Source organism: Mauremys mutica, chromosome 8, assembly GCF_020497125.1.
Source record: "Mauremys mutica isolate MM-2020 ecotype Southern chromosome 8, ASM2049712v1, whole genome shotgun sequence".
NCBI lineage: Eukaryota > Metazoa > Chordata > Testudines > Geoemydidae > Mauremys > Mauremys mutica.
In genome coordinates this window covers 74945574-74966100 of record NC_059079.1, presented here as the reverse complement: position 1 = coordinate 74966100, position 20527 = coordinate 74945574, and the positions used below count along the sequence as shown (strand labels likewise).

Here is a 20527-nt window from a genome sequence, read left to right as displayed (position 1 = left end):
GCATCTCATTTTTTTTCCTGAGGTGCTCGGTACTTTACCAAGATTCTTTATCTCAGTATTTAAAACAAAATACAGTTGGAAAACCCTGTTAATGTTAGACTAATAAAGGTAATGGTATATTTGACCATATGTGTTGTTCTAAAAAGACAGTATGCTCAAATGTGCCAAGAAATTTAATTCCTGAAAAATATGCCTTATATTTTCCTTGATGATATGCTTTTAAATGTCTTGTAGAAAAGGTCCAAGAGCATGATAAAACTACTTTATATGACTAACTGCAAGAAAACTTGAAATTCATTGCAATACTGACATTCATTTATTTTTAAGTTAAAGGGACACTGTCAAGTAATTTATAATTAAAATATGACCTCTCTTTAAAGCGGTTATAATCTAATGGAGAATGTCCTCCAGATTCTAAGTTCATTTTTTTGTTTTAAAAAAAATTAATTGCTCTGTCTCTGATAAATTAAATAAAAAAATTAGCCACTGTTGATTCATGCCTCTTATTTATTGTTCTGCTTGTGCTGCAAGAGGCAGCCATCCAGCCACAGGGGGAGCAAAAGCTAGCTAACAAACCAGAAAACTGTGGAAATCATTGAAGATGCCTATGACAACAAGGAAGTTTACAAGTAAAGCCAAGTTGGCTTTTGCACCCTATGAAGTGGAGGGGGGAAATTCAGTTGTCACCAAACAGAAAAATGCAGTATAGGGGTGAGGAGTGGGTGTTTATTTTCAAACTTCTTAGAGGGCATCATACACAATGGAGAGTTTTAAAAATTAAAACCTTTTATTTAAAAAAAATACTTGACAGTGTCACTTTTTTAAGTATCCCTTGCAGGGGTTGAAATTTGCTCAGTGTAGCGTTCTTTGAGAAGTAGTGCAAAACTAGCAGTTTACTAAGAACTTTTCAGACGTTCTAGAGAGGCTGTCCACTTTGAGTGGCTAGTGAGACATAATAGTCACATCAGGCAAGGCAGAAAGCCGCTGGTAATTTTAACCCCTGCCTAGAACAGACCGATAACTTCATTTGGGAGCAATTACTTTGTTGCCTTTAAAAATAGCACTGTAACCACTCTTTTTATGATTAGCTGTAGTATAACCTTTATCCCTTTCAAACTATGCAAACTATTAAATGTAAGTTAGGATTCAGTTAAAGAGAGTTGATTATATTACAATCAGATGGCATTCATGCAGTAACTGGAGTATATACAAATAAAGCTATTAGTATGATTTGTATGCTAACAGCAAAATAAAATATACCTACCTATTCTAAAAATGATGAATATTAATATTGTATAACGACTGCAGGGGTGGGGAGGGAATGTTACCTCTTACCTTCGTAAAAGGGGATTTAAGATTTTTATAACTGTTTTCCATAAAACTTTATTTTTGTCAAATTTTTAGGTATTTAATTTGTAAAATAGATTTTGCTTTGTACTGCCATACAGAAAATAGGGTATTGATTTAAACTTTTTGAAGCCACGTGATCAAGTAAATTTGTAATAAAAAGTCAATGGATCTATATCAGTTGTACTCACTGTTTTCATTTCTTGTACGTTCTAATGCAGTGGTGCTATACGTCTCCCAAGAAAAAAAAAAGTTGAATTTGGGGAGGAATGGAGTGGGAGGAGTGGGGAAAGGATAAATATTGACATTATAAATTGAAGTGATTTTTCATATCCAAGTAATTTTTGTCAGTGAAGATTTGGTAGATATGCATTTTTATCTAATGCCTAACGCATACATCTTTTTAATAATTAAAATCTGAAGTTCTTGACTATGCTTCTTTGCGTTATGCTTCCATCTTTATGTAATCTAGTACCTGTAAACTCTCAAACTGACCTTTGGATTTTTTTTTCTGGCCTTTAAGAAGCTAAAAAACCCTTAGAGTTTCCTCAAAGCCTTACAAGGGTTACTATGTTATATTTTTGCTCCTTTACATGTTTCTTCCCCCTTCCTCAAAGGTCTCTCTCCTCCATTTTAATTTCTCTAGGATAAACATTTAAAGCTTTTTAAGCAAAAAATAAGCTAACCTTTTTGGATCGAGGACTTCAGTGGATTCAGCAGCTTTCATAGACGCTAACTTTTTTTTTTTTTTAAGTCCAGACTTTCCATTTCAGGGCATATACCAAATCTGATTGACTTGTTCCTATTATTTCCAAAGCTGTCGGGGATGGAGTTGGATATCCTGACATTGATGTACAAGAATGCTAAAACAGGTTTAAACTTTATGGGAACTTACACAAAACATGAAAACTCAGAGTATAAAACTAGCAGTGCTGAATTTTCTGTTTTGTTACCAACTCAGTTTGTAGAAAATGAGCATCCGTGTATGATCGGCTAGTTAGAAATCAGATTGCTCATTCAGAAATCTACTCCTAATTCATGGTAGTTTTCAGAAAGACAGGAATTTGCTGAAGTTAATTCGGGAGAGTTTTCTGCTAGTGAACACTGTCAAGATTTTTTTTTAAATTAAAAATCATTGTTTAAAAAATCTGTTAGTATGCTAATACATTAGCTTTTTAAATTTTCCAGGTTTACTTTACCTTCACTTTTCACCTCCCATGTTAGCTGTCTACTTTTTTTCTGTAAACTCAGTTTGGATAGTGAAAAGTCAAGGTCAGTTTTGATATCTAGACTGTTTGAAAAAAGGTTAAAGTAGTTGCAGGTTCTACCTCTGCTTCTGAGTCCCCTGCCAGTTTTTGTGCTTTTAACAACCACATTTTATTATTTTTTTAAAAAATATTCTTTGTACTTCATAAAGCTTTTTACTCCTCTTTACCCTCCCCCACAAAAATGGGGGGAACTGAGTATAGTGAAGTTTTGGTAGTGTAACAGTGAAACTGATTGCAGACACTGTGCTGTCAAAATGATGTTTTGACAAAAAAGACAAACTAATCTGAGATTTTTTTCTCTAATCTTTCATCAGTGGGAATCTTCCATGTTGCTTGAGAGAAAAACGAGATTAATGGTGCCCCTTTACACTGGCTAGGTTCACTTTGGTTTCAGTCAGTTTAACGCTCTGGTTCTCTACCATTGTGCAAAAAGCTTTGTGTGTGGGTTGCAAACGTGGCAGGGAGGTGTGATGTGATAGATATATATTTTAAAAGCTCATGGAATTTTAATTTAATGAACTTCTCTAAACCTAGTATCATTAGAAATTTTGTTAGCCAAAACCTAAACTTTGGACCTAAAATGTTTGGCATTCTTTTAAAACTGATCTCTTGTGTGTTTGGAATTACTGAGAGTAATGGTCTGAATGCAAAAGAAAAATGCTTCTCTAAATTTTGTCAGCAAGGAATTTGTATGTTGGAGTGGTGAGGCCAGGAATCGGTTATTCACGTCTTCTCAAACGAGTGCTACTCCATCTCCTCACTCACACGTTCATGCTAGATTGTTGTCTTTGGTTTGCTTTGTTTTTGGTTTTTTTAGTCTCCCTCTGCTTTTGTCTTTTGAAGCATATTAGTTACTGTGAAAACTGTCATTTCTCTGAACAGGGCGGAGTGGCATCCATGAAGGCCATGTAAAATCATCTTATATAGTGGTTTAAAATTTATTCCATGATTTGTGAAATACAAAGCGTGTGAGGGTTATCAGGGTCATATGTTTGAGTTTATCAGTGTGATGAATCTTAATAGCCCTAGATTGCATATAGGAACTGAGTACCAAACTCTCTGCTGGCTAATTAGGTAGTTCAAGGCACATAAAATTGTGATTAGAGAAGTATATGGGAAATGAAGGGTAAAGCGGGGATTTATTTTCTAGTGTTGGTTTCCACACATCTAGGACATTGTATGAAACTAAAAGAAATAAACCAAAACGGGATCCACTGGCTCAGGAAAATTATTTGCTCTCACCAGCAAACTGGGCACAAAGAAAGTGATTTGAACTGGAAGAGGTTATGAAAAAGGAGAGCAAGGTGTACTAACACAGATAGAAAGGCTTTGTACTGAAATCTTGCCTTGAAGATAGCCCCAGGTGGACTCTGGCCTCCTTCAGGGGAGAGCCCATAATTGTGGTCCCGGAACTGAGAAGGACCAGGCCTGCTTTACATAGAACTTCAGGATGGGAAGAAAACGGTCCAGCAGAGCTGGATGGCTTTGAAGAAGATGTATGCTCTAAAACTGCAAGAGGGTTGTTCAAGCACCTCCGGCCTAGATTAATGGGCCGATTTATCATCAGTTAACTCTCAAACTTTTTGTCTGATCATTAACCAAGGTACCTCATAAGGGGCTGGGTGTTACCAGTTCTCTTACCAAGCAGGCAGCCGCATTCTGCAACAGTTCTTGGAAATATTTTTCAGAAGTGTTACGTTGGGAAGGATCAGAGGAAGTCCTTTGGGTGAAGGGAGGAGGATGAATAGTTGCTGTGGCATAGTACCTGCTGTGCTCTTTTGAAGTACCTTTTGTCAGACATTGGGGCCACAGACAATGACATTAGTTTATCAGTCAAAGGTGAATACTGTGCCTGCTAGTGCATACTACCTCAACTTCATTTGTTCTGTGAGACTGGCATGTCTAGCACCCCAAGTTCCATGGTAGTGTAAAATCTGCACTGGCAAGTGAGCAGTAGTGACACAGTAGATCCCAGATGGTGAGTGGGGGAAACAGAATCCCACTCACAATTCCAGAGCTGTACAGTTCACTGGGAACAAGATATAAACTCTGCAACCTGCAATTCCAGTAAAACCTAAAAGCGGAGTGAAGTGTTGAGAGACTAAGAGCACATCAGGTCTATATCTTTAAAAATCAGTTAACATGATGTGTAAGAGTACAAAAGGGAGATTGCTGGATTCTCCTCTGTGAAGCTTTTCTGTATCTCTGATGCCAGTATGGTTGTACCGGTGTAACTGAGAGGAAAATTTGGTTGTAAGAAGTTTAATGCAAAGGACAGCCTGCACTGGTAACTAGAGTTCTACTTACGTTGGGTTGATTTCATTCTGCGTGTAGATGATGTCTCTTCTCAGATGCGTTGGGATTTCCTGATGACCACCAGGGGACTGTCGTAGGTAGTTTCTGTATCCATGTCAATTCCTGGCCACCCTCGGCATTTTGTTTTTGAGCTTGGATTACAGGGTACTTCGGACATGGATGTTGTACTCTGGGCTGCTAACCCACCGCTGTCATCAGGCTGAAGGATCCTCCCTCTTCAGCCCAACCTCAGAGGCTAATGGCTCCTGTTTGGGGATAATACTGCTCAGTCTGCTCTGATGGCCAGTTGGCTTATCGTTACTTCTGCAATTGACTATAAGTAACGGAGGCCCCTACAATAGTCTCATCCTTGGCTTTTTCCTCATAGGACACTGTAGTGAGAGAGGAATTAGAGCTAATGATGGAAGCTGTGTACTAAGCCTGACTGAATATGGCACAGAGTTTTTGAAATCCTATTCTGAAGCTGTGTAGGAGGGGAAGAAAGGCTAATTTGTCTCTACTGTTGGTCACAGAGATGCTGAGAAAGCTTTAGGCTAGAACTTGTAAATTACATATATATCCCTCTTGGCTAGTGAGAACCAATGGGAAGGTGTGAAGGCTGTTATAAGAGCTGATTGACAGAGTCCGCTAGATGATACTTCTTTTAAAGTGCCTACTTAAGAAAATGATTAGGCCCTTGCTCAAAACAAAAATCTTGATGTTGACAAACTCTTCGTTTTATCACTTTGTTTTGAATATTCTGTTTTGTGGAGAAGGCTGTAGAAAAACAGCTGTGACAACACCTGAATTCCCAGGTCATCTTGACCCACACCAATCTTGGTTAGCCCTGAAAGTGATACTGAGACTATGCATCGGGGTTTTTGCTGGTTGCTGTCCGCCTGGTGGCAGATAAGCAGATGTCTTAGCTGATTTATGTAGAGCTATTAGTTAACTTGGCCAGGAAGAGGTTTTGACCCTAGCAGGAGTATATGGAGGCCGTCTTGAGTGGCTCAGTTCCCTTTTTTCTGAGAGATCCCATATCACAGTCCTGGATACTTGGTCACCTGCGCTAAGCATTCCACAGAGTTGTGTTTTGTGCTTTTGTTCAGTGTGTGCGGGGAGCTTTAAGCATGGTTTGTGATGGAATACGGGCTATGGTGTTAGTACGGGAAGGGATGTGTGAAACCTAGTTCTGTGTTTTCATCCAAAGTAATCTGGCACAGTGTAGTAATTTACCCAGTGCCTAGCTGAGACTGGAGCTTGAATAAAGACTAACTGGCAGAGGGTCAGCCCATACAAGACTAAGAATTCTTGGCTGGAGGAAACGATTTGAAGAATTGACAGGGAGCGATTTCAGTTTTCTCATTTGGGAGGGTGTTTCTGGCTTTTGTGATCCAGGTTCACAACCTTAGGAGTTTATTGGGTCCCCAGCTGGATGATTAGGTACCAGCAATGATCAAGAATTCTGATTTTTCAGTAGCACATAGGTAGACAGTTGTGGTTCTTTGAGATGTGTTGTCCATGTGAACCCCACTCTAGGTGTGCAGGAGGTCTACCAAAGTTTGGGACCTGTTCTACCATTGTCTGCCTTTTTCCTTCTATAATATAATGTAATTTGAGATCAGCACAGGTGCTCAAATCTGGCAGTCCCCTGCTACAATCTTGAGAGGCTGAATGCTGGGCAGCATGTCTTCAGAGAATAGCTCATGTCTTTAGAACCTGCTTTCTGCATTGGTCCAGCAGAGCTAACATTTCAATTTCTGGGCAAGTTGCCAAGATTTTTGAGACTGGATTGTAATTAGAAGGGTGCATGAGGGCCTGTGATATGCAGGAGGTCAGATTAGAAGATCTGGTGGTCCCTTTTGGCCTTAGATTCTGTGACTCTGACTCTATGATTATGAGAGATTGCATTATAACTTCCAATCAGCTGATGAGCAGGAGAGTCCATAATTTGCCATTGGTTTATCAGGATGTTTTGTTTTTAATAGAGAGGTGCAATCCTATATAAAAATGCTGTGTAAGAGAAAGAGAGAATTCAGGTTTTCTAGGACAGAGATTTTTATTAAATAATTTGCCTACAGGCTGAGATAACGGAGTTGTTGTCACTGGGGCATATCTGTTCAAGGCAAGACCAGACAGAGAACAAGTGATGTGGATTCTGTAGAGGTCTCTCAGTGCTGCAGGGTGATGGACTAGATGGCCTAAGAGCTATTTTCTGCAATTAACATTTGTGAATTAAATTCTTTAAACTGATATGTAATTATGGTTTCTCTTTTGGTCAGCATATGTAGTTCAGTTTGCAGATAGGCCTTTTGATCACACTGCATTAAGAGCTTGATTCAGCAAAAAATATGTTGGGCTTCCATGCTGCATTAGGCAATGAAAGTCCTGGGAAATTGGTTTCTGCAGGCTTTTGCCATGCTTTATAGTAACTTGTGTGCTGACTCAAACTCTTTAGTTGGTGGGCCAAAGTAAAGCAAATCAGACCTTGGCTTCTAACTGAAAGATAAAGCTTTAGAATCATAGAATATCAGGGTTGCATGTGACCTCAGGAGGTCATCTAGTCCAACCCCCTGCTCAAAGCAGGACTAATCCCCAGGCAGATTTTTGCCCCAGATCCCTCAATGGCCCCCCTCAAGGATTGAACCCTGGGTTTAGCAGGCCAATGCTCAAACCACTGAGCTATCCCTTTCCCCCAGTAACAAAGTCATAATTCCTAGTTTGATTATGGAGGTAGCGCAGATTAATTTGATGGCAACTACCTAAATTACTGCACCAGATACAAAATGACTGCTTGCCTTGTGGATAAATGGCACATCTGTACAAGCAATGCAAGGAACTGGTAGTCCTGGGAGCCCCCATTATTGCATCTTGAGGCCAGAGTCGCTGCACTACAGGAGGGGAGAGATGGAATTCTATACAAAGACAACATATATAGATATTGTAGATTGGTTTTATCTCAGGGTTGGCTTCATCAGTCGTCCACTTGAGAAAGCCTCTTATGATTGGAGAGCAGCAAGGCAGAATGAAGGGACAAACCCTTAATTGAGGATGTACCTTTTGAGAGAGGAGAGTGACTGTTCTTCACACACAAAAGTAGGCCCCTTCAGAAAATGGGGATAGTTGTGAATTGTTGATGTACTGTGGTGGCAGAAGATTCTATCATTAGAAATATGGATAGCCAAATACAGGGTTACTGTGAGAACTGTTTGCTGACTTGCTTCACAGGTTCAAAGGTAAAAATCTCAGCGATATCTAGGTAAACTTCTAATGAGTGCTGGGGAGAAGCCTGTGGCTGTGGTACATATTGGGATCCGGGATGTGGAGATGTTTAGATAATTAGGAAAAAGGCTTGAGTTTAGGATTTATAGTGGTACCTTTTTCTGAAATGCTCTTATTGCTACATGCAGGGCCTGCTAGACAGAGAGGCGCTTTAGAGAGTTAATGGGTAGCTGAGAAGAGGGTGTAAAGAGTATGGAGAGTAAATAAATTAGGCACTGAGGAGCTTTGGCAGGTAAGGAGGGCCTATCTAGAATGGATTGGGTTCTGCTTTAACCCAAGTGGAACCAGACTGGTGGCACAGAAAGTTGATAAGGTTTTGAGAAGATTATTTAAACTAGGAGATGAGGATGAGCTGACAGGTGCAATGGAGCAGTTGGATCGGACTAGGGCATCTGCTCGGGTTGTCAGTAATAGAAAGAGATCTTTGCATCTAGAAGAGAATTTGCTGTGGAAAATGGAGCAAAGGCAGGTTGAGATTGCAATAGTACAGTCTAGAAAAGGAACAGGGTGTCAGACTAAGGAGTTAACTAAGAAAAAGGCACACAGCCAAAAATAAAAACTGTAAGTGTCTTTGTACCAGTGTGAGAGGCTTAAAAATAGATCAACTAGAATGCCTGGCAATGGAAGAGGACCTTGATATAATAGGCATTACTGAAACATGGTGGAATCATAAAAATCAGATATACTGTATTACCTGGCTATAAACAATAGAGGAGAGACAGATTAAGTAATAGAGATGGTGGAGTAGCCCTATATCTAAAACGTTTCCATCGAATCTGAGAGAATTATAGTTGAGGGTCATACATTAGAATCTGCATAGAGACAAATCCCAAGTTGTAAAGATACAAATGTATTACTGTCTTCTTGGTCAGGAATACACTATTGACTGCTCATTGTTGAAGGAGAGCAAAGAGGGAGTTGAATCTTCATAAAACTGTAATAAGGGGTGACTTCAGCTACCCATGTATGATCTGGTCAGGTCACAATAGAGCACAGTTTGGTGAAGGAATTTCTTGACACCTTAAATGATTGCTTCTTGTAACAGCTTATTCAAGAGAGGTTCTTGATTTAGGACTAAATAACACACAAGAATTGATTTAAGAAATAATTATAGTTCAACCATTAAGTAATCACGACCATGGTATAATTATAGGTTCAACATCCTCAGGAGAGGAGAAATAATATCTTAAAACGAACCAGGTGATACTAAACTTAGGAAAAGAAGATTTCAGGAAAATGAGGCTGTTAGTCAAAAAGACACTAACATCAAAAGAGTTGATGGTAAAATCCTTAGACTCAGCAAGGAGGACACCTAAGTATCGCAAAAGTTCATAAACATCCAAGAAGGTGTGCATGGCCCTGAAGCTGAAAGAAAGCAGTGAGTCAAGACATAAATCAGTATGGTTAAATGGCAAGGTATAAGAGTTACTGGAGTCAAAGTATTTTTTTGAAAATGGAAGCCCAACTCGAGTGAAGTGGATAGAAACCTAGGGCAGGTAACATGTAAAATGGCAATTAGGGTTAAGAGGGATTTTGAAGACCTGAGAGCAAATGAAATATTGAATTGTGTTAGAGGCAGGAAGGCTATGAGAGAATTTGGGTTCACTGAAGTATGAGGCTGTAAAAGGAGCAACTAAGGAGGTCAAGGACATTGCAGAGAAGCTGAGTGACATCTCTGCATCAGTTTCATAGCAGAAGAGTTTGAGAGATACCTGAACTTGATCTGCTCTTTAAGAGTACCTCATCTTCCTTATCCAAAAAGACTGAAATGTCCAAAGAGGAGCAGCTGGAACAAGCTAATAAATTAAAGCCCTGTTACAACCAAGATCAGAGCTCATCCAAGAGTTCTGAAGGAACTTGGGAATGAAATGGTTGAGTTGCTAACTAAAATAAATGTCTCATTAAGATCAGTATACTTGAGGGCTAAACAGTAGTAAATATTGTACCTCTTTTTCAGAAAGACATTAAGGGTGAGCCTGAGAATTACAAACCAAAGACTCTTACTTCAGCACCAGGTAGTCTAGTTGAAATGATAAAATATCTAGAGGAACACGATAGGGCCACACCAGCCTGGCTTGCAAAGGAAAATTGACCCTCTAATAATCTACTAGGATTTTTTTGAATGCGTTGACAAAATAGTGGGTAATGTAGGACTAGCTGACCTAATATATTTTGATATTTTAAAAGCCTTTGACAGTTCCTCCCAAAATGCTACTAAGGAAACTAAGTTTAGGGTGAGAGGTAAAGTACTGTTGGGAGGGGGGGCAGGTTATCTTCCTCGTTTTGGCCACTGCGTATCACTCCAGCACCACAAAGTGGTCAGAATCCTAGTCCAAAGTGGCCATCTGAGAATTCCCCCAGCCTGGGAGAGTCCTGGTGTAAAGTGGTGTAGCTGGCTCATATACCAGCTGCCCCCTCCTGCTGTCAGTGGGAGTGCAGTGTGCCTGCGTTTTGCCTTTTCTCTACTGATGTATATATAGGCCCTAGACTGCTCTCACTTTTGGCTGTTTAAAAATCAGGAAGCCATATCAGGCTCCTTGACTACCAGTAGATTATGGTGCAGGACAGAATCTCAGTCCTGGAGGATGAGAAACTGGCTAAGGAACAGAAAACAATAGGAAGGTACTGTTAACCTTTTTCCTATGATAAAAACTAACAGTGGGTGCCTTAAGGTTTCATATTAGAACCCGTGTTTAATATATTAACTAGGGCTGTCAAGCAATTAAAAAAATTAATCTCAATTAATCACGCTGTTAAACATTTAAATAAATGGTATTCTATTATTATTTTTGGATGTTTTCTACATTTTCAAATCTATTGATTTCAATAACAGCACAATACAATGTGTACACTGCTCACTTTATATTTATTTTTGATTAAAAGTATTTGCAGTGTAAAAAAACAAGAGATAGTATTTTTCAATTCATCTAATACAAGTATTGTAGTGCAGTCTCTTTAGCATGAAAGTTGAACTTACAAATGTAGAGTTATGTACAAAAAAAATTGCATTCAAAAATAAAACAATGTAAAACTTTAGCACCTACATGTCCACTCAGTCCTCCTACTTGTTCAGCCAATCGCTCAGGCAAACAAGTTTGTTTACATTTGCAGGAGATAATGCTGCCTGCTTCTTGTTTATAGTGTCACCTGAAAGTGAGAACAAGCGTTCTTATAACATGGTTGTAGCCAGTGTTGCAAGATATTTACATGCCAGACGCACTAAAGATTCATATGTCCCTTCATGCTTCAACCACCATTCCAGAGGACATGCGTCCATGCTGATGATGGGTTCTGCTCAATAATGATCCAAAGCAGAGTGGACTGATGCATGTTCATTTTCATCATCTGAGTCAGATGTCACCAGCAGAAGGTTGATTTTTATTTATTTATTTTTGTGGTGGTGCTTCAGGTTCTGTGGTTTCCGCATCACAGTGTTGCTCTTTTAAAACTTCTGAAAGCATGCTCCACACCTTGTCCCTCTCAGATTTTGAATGGCACTTCAGTTCTTAAACCTTGGCTCAAGTGCTGTAGCTATTTTTAGAAATCTCAGGTTGTTACCTTCTTTGCGTTTTGTCAAATCTGCTGTGAAATGTTCTTAAAAAGAACGTGTGCTGGGTCATCATCCGAGACTGCTATAAGAGTGGCAGAATGTGGGTAAAACAGAACAGAAGACATACAATTCTCCCCCAAGGAGTTCAGTCACAAATTTAATTAAAGCATTATATTTTTAATGAGCATATCAGCATGGAAGCATGTCCTCTGGAATGGTGGCCAAAGCATGAAGGGGTATATGAATGTTTAGCATATCTGGCAAGTAAATACCTTGCAACACTGGCTACAAAAGTGCCATGTGAATGCCTTTTCTCACTTTCAGGTGATATAATTAAGAAGCAGGCAGCAGTATCTTCTGTAAATGTAAACAAACTTGTTTGTCTTAGCCATTGGCAGAACAAGTAGGAATGAGTCGATGTGAAGGCTCTAAAGTTTTCATTGTTTTATTTTTGAATGCAGTTATGTAACAAAAAAATCTGCATTTGTAAATTACACTGTCACGATAGAGATTGCACTACAGTACTTATGAGGTGAACTGAAAAATACTATTTCTTATAATTTTACAGTGCAAATATTTGTAATAAAACATAAAGTGAGCACTGTACACTTTGTATTCTGTGTTGTAATAGAAATCATTATATTTGAAAATGTAGCATAAATCCAAAAAATATTTAATAAATTTCAGTTGGTATGCTACTGTTTAACAGTGTGATTAATCATGATTAATTTTTTAAGTTAATCGTGAGTTAACTGTGATTAATCAACAGCCCTAATATTAACTGATGATTTAGAAAGAGGGTGAACAGTGAGGTTATTTAGGTTACCCAAGTCTAGAAAAGGCTGAGGAGCTTAAGAAGGGCCTGGCAAAGCTAGCTGAATAGGCAGCATGAAGGCAGGTGGAATTCAATGCTGAGGAATGCAAAAAAAAAAAAAAAAAAACACAATGGAAGAAATAATTAGCAATACCTCGGATACATTCTTGGGGTTTAAAAAAATTAAGGTGCATGAAGAATGGGATAGAAATTGGGACTACTATGCCACTATCTATGCGCCCTCATCATCCTCTGGAGAATCCTCTGTCAGACAGGGTACTGGACTAGGAAGACTACTAGTCTGATCTCCAATTTACTTTGTTACTTCAATCTGTGATTGTTAGGCCACAAGTAAACTACATTTGTTATAAGGCACTTAGTGATAATATATCCTCTGATGTAAAACTCATATTTTGGATCCTTCCCACGTTTTAGCCCATGATCCTGATTTTTAATTGCTTGGATTTTACTCCAGATTCTGAGCACTATTCTGAGGTCAGAGTGCATTAAGCACTTAATGGTTTTTAATACCATAGTTTAAAAGGTCTCCAGGACTTTCCTGATTTTTTTTTTCTTGATGAGTTGGCAGTTCCCCATTGAAAGGATTTTTGTTTTTTTTTAAAAAGCAGAGATTTCCCCACCCCAGCATTAATTTCAATTTAATACTCAATATTTGTAGTTTAAAGTATATCATCCAGTTTATAAGGTGATTTGGGCTCTGATCCTGCATATGTGCATTGAGTCCAGTGGGAGTCCCATGATGACCAAATGGCTCCGCAGCATCAGGCCTTTAACAATTAAAGTTTTCATATTTGTTACATTTTAATCTGGGATTAAATAGAGAAATGTGTATGGACAAATCAGAAAAGACTTCTTGTGTTGATTGCATACCTGGCTAGTAATAGTGGTAATTCTTTTTCTAGGATGTACATCAAATTACGCAACTGCAAGGCTATTTTTATGTTGTTTTTTTTAAGAGCAGGCATTTAATTTGTAGTATGATTTTTTTCAGATGTATTAAGTCGATCTGCCTTTAAATGACTGTAGTTAGAGTATACATTTAAGTTATTGTTGCGGCTCTATAAATGAGGTTCTGTTCTTGTCTACACATTGGGTTGAGCTTAATGTGAGTGTCAAAGACCTGAAGAGGAAAAAGTGCTGTATATGTTATGTTTTTCTGCTTGTTTTTCAACATGGACATATGAGGAATGTCAAGTCTTGTCTTTCCCATTTTACTTACTATGGGTCTCTTAGGAGGACCCAGGTATGTGGATTGGGGGGGCTCTCAGCTCTTAAATGAAGGCTAGGATCAGTAGAAAAAAAATATTGTTCTGTTTTTAAACACTTGGGAGGCACTCAGATAATACCATGATTGGGTCCATATAAATACCTAGATAGGTAGATATAAGGGCCAAGGATGTTGCCTCTTCGGGTGGTTTTCAGCTGTTAGACTACTTAAAACTTTTATTTTTAAGTTAAACTTAAAAATAAAAGTTTTAAGTAGTCTGAGTAAAAACAAAAAAAAACTTAATTCCTTAATTGATCAGATTTCATTTCCCAGATATCTGATACCATAAATCTACTCAGTCCCTAATCATCCGTCGTATTCCAGGAAACACAAGGTAGACAAGACCTGAATTGTTAATATAAAAAACAGGTAGGAAAACAAACCTTCATTTAAAAACAAAACTCTTTCAGATCTTCTTCAGCCACCATAAAGATAAAGAAAAGGGTATAAATATTTCCTTTCAAGGTCTGCTTTAAGGCCAAGCTGCACTCTGCTGGGCTAGAAAGCCAAAAAGTGGAGAATCTGTTCAGGAGGGAATGTCATGTACTGGGGCAGACCTGTATGCAGCAACTGTCCGCCCCTAATGCTGCAGCTGGGGGGAGGAGGGCGGGAAATTGGGCAAGATGGAGGCATGTCCAGTAGGTGAATATTCAAGGGCCAAAATCAGTGTGGGAGGGGATCAGCTGGCTGCAAGTACTAATTCCATCCCAATCAAACAACAACATGATGTTGGGTATGTAGGTGAACTGGAGTATATGTTTGGAAGAAGATTCCTTCCTGTAATTCAGCACACATCTCTGAGTAAAGCTTTGTTTGCTTGGACTTTCCTCTGTGTAATGGTCCTTAATGGAGTTACATGTATGAGAGTAGCCATGAAACATTATAAGGTCCAGGTTCTCTGCAGTTCTTGTCATGGCATATGTTCTCCCATGCATGTGTATGTAGCACCTAATAAGATTAATACATCTTGCGACTTAAATATATAATCAACAAAAATGGCCAGTTTGTAAACAGGTGTATTGGTGGAGTGTAATCCCTTCTGTAGTGCCATGGTATTTTGTATTTCAGTCACATGCATTCTTGTATCTTAAAAGGTACAATAAATAAAGAAATCTCTATTTGTAATGCCATTCACATATTTAGTGAGCTGGTTTACTGTAGCTGTTAAGTTTGTGTTTAGGAAGTTAAATGTAGTTGGTATTCAAGATGTCATAAACTTTAATCCTAAATTTTGACTACCAGAAAAGTTAAATGAGGATTTTTTTGTCCAAAAGTTTTATGTAAAGTTTTGTTTTCCCTTTGTATTTAGGTTATTTTAAAGCTGTTCTTTCTTTTTAGCCATGACACACTGTTCTGTTCCATGGGGGTTTCTTGTCATCTTGACCTTGTTTGTAAATATTATTGAGAATATAATGCTATATGTAAAAATGTGTCTGTGGCTCATGTAGTATGTTTCTGTGGTTTGATTCAACCACAGAATTCTGGAACTTCTTGTACTTCGTACTTCGGTTAGATGTTAAACTTTTAACACTTCTTCTCATGTCCAGTGTGGACCAACTCTTTATTTTTGGAAATAAATAAGCATGTAAATAAAATGAAAGGGTTTATAACCACTTATAAGAAAATTCTTTATTTAAAAGATATATTAAATATTGTATATTTTCTGATATCTCATGTGGTAGGATGACAATCAAAATCCCAAAGGCTGAAATCCAAGTGGTTGTTGGGATGATGAGATACCATACTATGTACAAATGAATTTCTTTCAAGTAATTATGAAAAGAGCATCAGTCTCCCAGGCTGTCTGTCAGTCAAGCATCTTCCAGGAGTGCTAAGTTAACTACAATGGTTTGGAAATGGGGGAAGAAATTCAGGAGGAGGCATACAGGGTTGGTTTGTTGGTTTAAATCTTATTTTTCTTTCAACATAAGGCTTCTGGTTTGGGGCACTTAATTTGCCAAAAATATTCTGTTGGATGGGTGGCAGGCTAGAGGGTGGTCAGCAATTCAGTTTGAAACTGTCCTATTTCATGGGCATGTTTCTTCCATCTGCCCCAGTGTGAAATTCCTTAGAACTATAGAAGTTTAACCTATGAAAATCAGGAACACAATGACATATTTTTTTCTTCTCCATATAAACCAATATTTACCAGTAATCCTGTGTTTGTTTTTGTTTTTTGGCAGACTTTTACCAGTAAATATCGGTTTATTCCTGAAATCAGAAGCCCTAAACATACCTTTGTTTATAAGGTCAGTTGTCATTTCCTCTCTATCCTCCCCCATTTAATATAAATTATGTGATCTCTCAGGTAATTGAAAGGTACAAAGTTTGCTTCCTAGTTTTCCTCCTCAGCACTACCGAAAAGGGAACTTACAGGACCTAGAGAACGTCTATCGGTAATGTAGGTGTGAATTTACAAATTATTGTTTTTAAAATTTCAAACTTTTTTAGAAACTTACTTTTCAGACTATAGATGCTTAGGTAAGCAGTGGTGGTGGGCACTCATAGAAATCCCCTAAAAAATAAATAATTAGGAGACTGATATTTCACAATATCGTGTGTAGTTCTGTTCCAGTATATTCATTCCTAGACTTAGAAAGTACTTATCTGAAAATATACACTAGAAAATGAAACTTAGATAAAGGGGAAAAAACAGAATTTGAACAGGATCTCTTTTTAAAATATTCACAAAAATATGCTTTGAAGTTGAGAGAAGAGTCAAATAGTGAAATGTTCAAAACTTAAAAGGACATTGTTGGGTAGTTTAGACCACAAATTTAGGTTTTCTGGTTATTTTACAAAAAAAATTAGTAGCAATACATTTGACAAAAGTTAATTTTATTCTTAAAAACCCAAAACAGGATTTGGAAGTATTTAAACACTTCTTTGTAATGTTTGCAACCAAACACAATAGCATTGTGCTCGTATGCACGAGACCAAAGCTAGCAAGGAATAGAAAATGAAGCTGACTAAACAGACCAATGCAAAGATTAAAAAAAGGATTTTAAAAATTCTTTCAATTTTAATTATCTACAGCGTTCATAATGCAAGGCTATTTTCTATAGCTATTGAGCTGAACAATGTCCCTTTAAGGAGATGCAGCACAATTTACAAATTTTATCCTAGATATGTTTCCTTATCTTTGTTGTTTTCATGCTCTCAGTACATATCAAAGCTCTTGCAACCTTTGTTGGAGTCCATAGTGACTGGAGTTTTCCAGCAGTAAGTACACTTTCTGAGCTGAAAACTACCTTTCCTCCCCTTTTGCAGCCTGTGTGGTTCTGACTGCTGGCAGTTCTGTAGTACAGCAGCTTTAATCTGAGCAATTGAGACTGGTTCTACATTATCTTCAGACGGCTTGAGGAGGACTTCTGTTCCCAGTTTGGTACTCAAATACTCCATCCCACCTTGAGAAGTCACTTACTTTAAAAGCCAGTGATAGATTATTCTCTTTAGCACTAATGGAAAATTATATTGCAAAGCAGCTTTATTATGAACCTTTCGTATATTCATAATTCCCGTGCAATCCCAAATTGGAGAAAAGAGCCTATTAAAGGTATATATTACTCTAGATTTTTCTTACTGTAAATATTGTAATTTTATAATCCTGTGAATATTTTATTAATTTACAAATATTTAACAAAGTTCAATCTGTGTGAGTTCAGATTTATTTAATGGTGTTCCACTTCTGTGGTTCCTGCTGCAGTCAGTATTGCATTATATTTTATGTAAGATTAACTTCAATAAAAAAAAAAAGTTAACATTGATTTAAATGCCTCTTTCTGGGAGAACAAAGTATAGAGGCGATTCTCTTCTTTAAAATGTAACACTTATGCTCTTCAGTCCCAGTGCTAAAGTAATTTAATGAAATATTACAGTTACAGATTTTCAAAGCTAACGCAGCTAAACAACTGCACTTGGAACTTGTCATTTTAAAACTTGAGTATACTTGAATGTAAATGGCTTTTATCAGCCAGTTTTCAGTGAACAAGAATCTCTGCAATATCTAATGTATTGAAAAGCTAAACTCTTTATAATGAGTAAAGGGACACTGTACGATCAGTGTTAAGTTTTTGTAAAAACAAGCATTTGCAAAGGCCAAGTTCAATAAAAAATATTATTTTTTTTTTAAATTCTAGTGAAAACATTTTTTTTTGGCTGTATGCATTCCCCCTAGTGTTTGAATCCCAAAGATTGCAACTTTGTGGTAATGTGTGTAAACCCAAAAGCAACTAGAAATTGACTAGTTGCAGAACATGAAATCTTTTTCATTGTCCAAATTAAAGGCTCAAGCCTGTGCCCTTTAAAGTCAGTGGCAAAGCTTTCACAGAAACAGGATCAGGTCCTGACTGATCATTTTCCTCATCTCCCTCAGCACTGATGGGGAAAATAAATTAGATTTTCTAAAATTCTTTGTTTTATTAACCTAAGGTTCCCTAAAGACGTTTTCTTTTTTAAAATTAATTTTAACCTGATTTTAACCCTTTAACAATTCGATTTTAAGATGTTCATGTTCTCTGCAGAATTATCAAAAGCGAAGTATTTTTTCCTTTCAGAGGCCAGGGAGGATTGATCTCTAATGTATTCGCAACATGACTCTCCTTCAAGGATCCAAAATATCTCAGAGGTTTTTGTGGCAGGTGGTACTTTTGGGTTTACAAGTTAATCTTTATTAGAGATGTGCCAATATATGCTGCTTATTGTAGTGTTGTTATATTTAGGCATTTTAGCTAACTTAGAAATATATACTGTAACAGTATACTTTGTACAGACTTAATTTAAAATTTATTTAAAGATTGAAATAAAGTAGGCAAAAAATAAAGATGTTTATTTTTCATTTGACTAAGCAGCTATCATTCTTTTGTTTTTAGTGTACTTGGGCACCAAACAATCTCAGAACGATAAAATATTTTAGTTGATAGGCCACATTGCAGAAACTCTGTGGATATGTTTGTGTATCTGTATTGTATCTTGATAACTGTTAACTCTAGAATGCAAATAATGAAATCATACTCGTTTTACCATTCAGAAGAGAAGTGTTTCACAGTTTGACTATTTTCTCTGTTTTATGACAAAAAGGCATTTATTTTTTGAAAGATGTTTATGAAGGGCCTGCCATCTGGCTTCTCAAGTCAATTTTTAAAATTCCAGAGTGGAGGTGATTACTTGTTTAGCCTTCACTGATAGACCAAAGTCAGCTTTGACATCAGATTGGGGTGCTGCTCAGATTTATGTTTTATGTCCTTTAAGTCAAAAAACAAAACAAGAAAAATGAAGATGTTAACTTCACTATAAAACAAATTCCTCACTGTACAGTAGAATGGATATCTCTAATCAATCTGTTGTCATTAATAATAGATTCTTATTTTTTTGAATTACTTATCTATTTAAAAGAACAGCAAACATTGTATTTGCTAGTAAATATAAAGTGTTTACATGTAATTACTTAATAAATTATTTGATTTAAGATGGCTCTTATTAGTGCTGATTTTTAATGCAGAAAATTAATAATTTTTGGCTAATGTCTTTCAGCTCATGCTGTTCTTTAAAATCTCCTGAAGCAGTTTTTTTTCCCAAAGCACCCGTTTGTTTTAAATTAAGTTCTGAGGAAGACAGAAAACATATGTTTCCCCAAGATTTCTGACAGGATTACTGTGTAACATTTTCCAACGTTATCTACGTCGTGATATTTCTCTTTCCTATCCAAAACAAATTATAATGCCGAAGTGGAACAGTATGCTAATAGCTGAAATATCGCCAACTAATGGTACTACTCAGCCACAGTTTGCACTTTGTGAATCCTGGCATTTTCTTCCATCCGAAAGTGTCTTGTTACAAGTAAACATCATGTTTCAAGGTAATGAATTGTAAAAGCCTGATACTGAGTTAGTTCAAACAAGACCAATGGAGTGGTCCTTATATTCTTTCTCTGTTAAAACTTGTGGGAAAAGTCACTTGTTGACTGGAGAGAGGGATGGCTAAAAGATAGTTGTCGCTCACATCCTGAAGTGGCACATAGCTGTTCTCTGGGCAATTGCAGAAGAGCTGGAGAAACTCACAAGAGGTGTCCTCAGATGGATCAAAGTCATGGGTTCTCAGCCTGAGGGTTGCAAGCAAGTGCAGGGGTTCACCACCTTCCTTGCTTTCTTAATGCCTTAGATAGGTCCCAAAACATTTTTATCTTGTAACATGGGGTCATGGTAAGGAAAAGACTGAGAACCACAGTTGTTCTCTAATGATTATTGAAGCCATGGATAATGATAATGGATGACTTAGAATGTTGGTGTTAGGAACTGTGAAAGTTAAGACTTTCTCAGTGTTGCAGGAAATCCAATAGGCTAGGTAATGAAAGGGATTGGTGCGCTAGTCTTGTATTTCTGGAGTTTTGAGTTCAAACCCTAGCTTGGGTCTTATGTGAAAATGGGGTTGGTCTCATCGTAGACCCTGCTTGGTCACATCATGGAATCGGGCCATAGTTCAACAAGTCTTCTGGTCTATGGTCAAGAGAAGCAGGGACTAGACTGGAGGGAGGTTGGATTGTGTGAATTTGGGGGAGTGGTGTAAAGGGACAGGTCTGGAATAACAGAGCTGTTGTAATTTAGGACTGAGGTTTGTTGAGAGACTTTGTATGGAATCTGGCCACTCTGTGCCATACTCAAGGTATTACCAGCAGTTCTTTCTTT

General features: G+C 37.5%; 1 protein-coding gene across 3 annotated transcripts in view; it reads left to right on the top strand.

The window, feature by feature from the left end:
- PURA (purine rich element binding protein A) overlaps nt 1-18686 on the top strand; it is a 29050-nt gene extending 10364 nt beyond the window's left edge. For 2 of the 3 annotated variants that reach the window (XM_045026475.1, XR_006581500.1), the window contains 2 exons: nt 16028-16093; nt 17115-18686. The gene's annotated coding sequence lies outside the window, so the exon portion shown is untranslated. The remainder of the gene's footprint in view (nt 1-16027; nt 16094-17114) is intronic. The other variant, XM_045026476.1, reaches the window with a different exon arrangement.
- Nucleotides 18687-20527: the final 1841 nt, after the last annotated feature.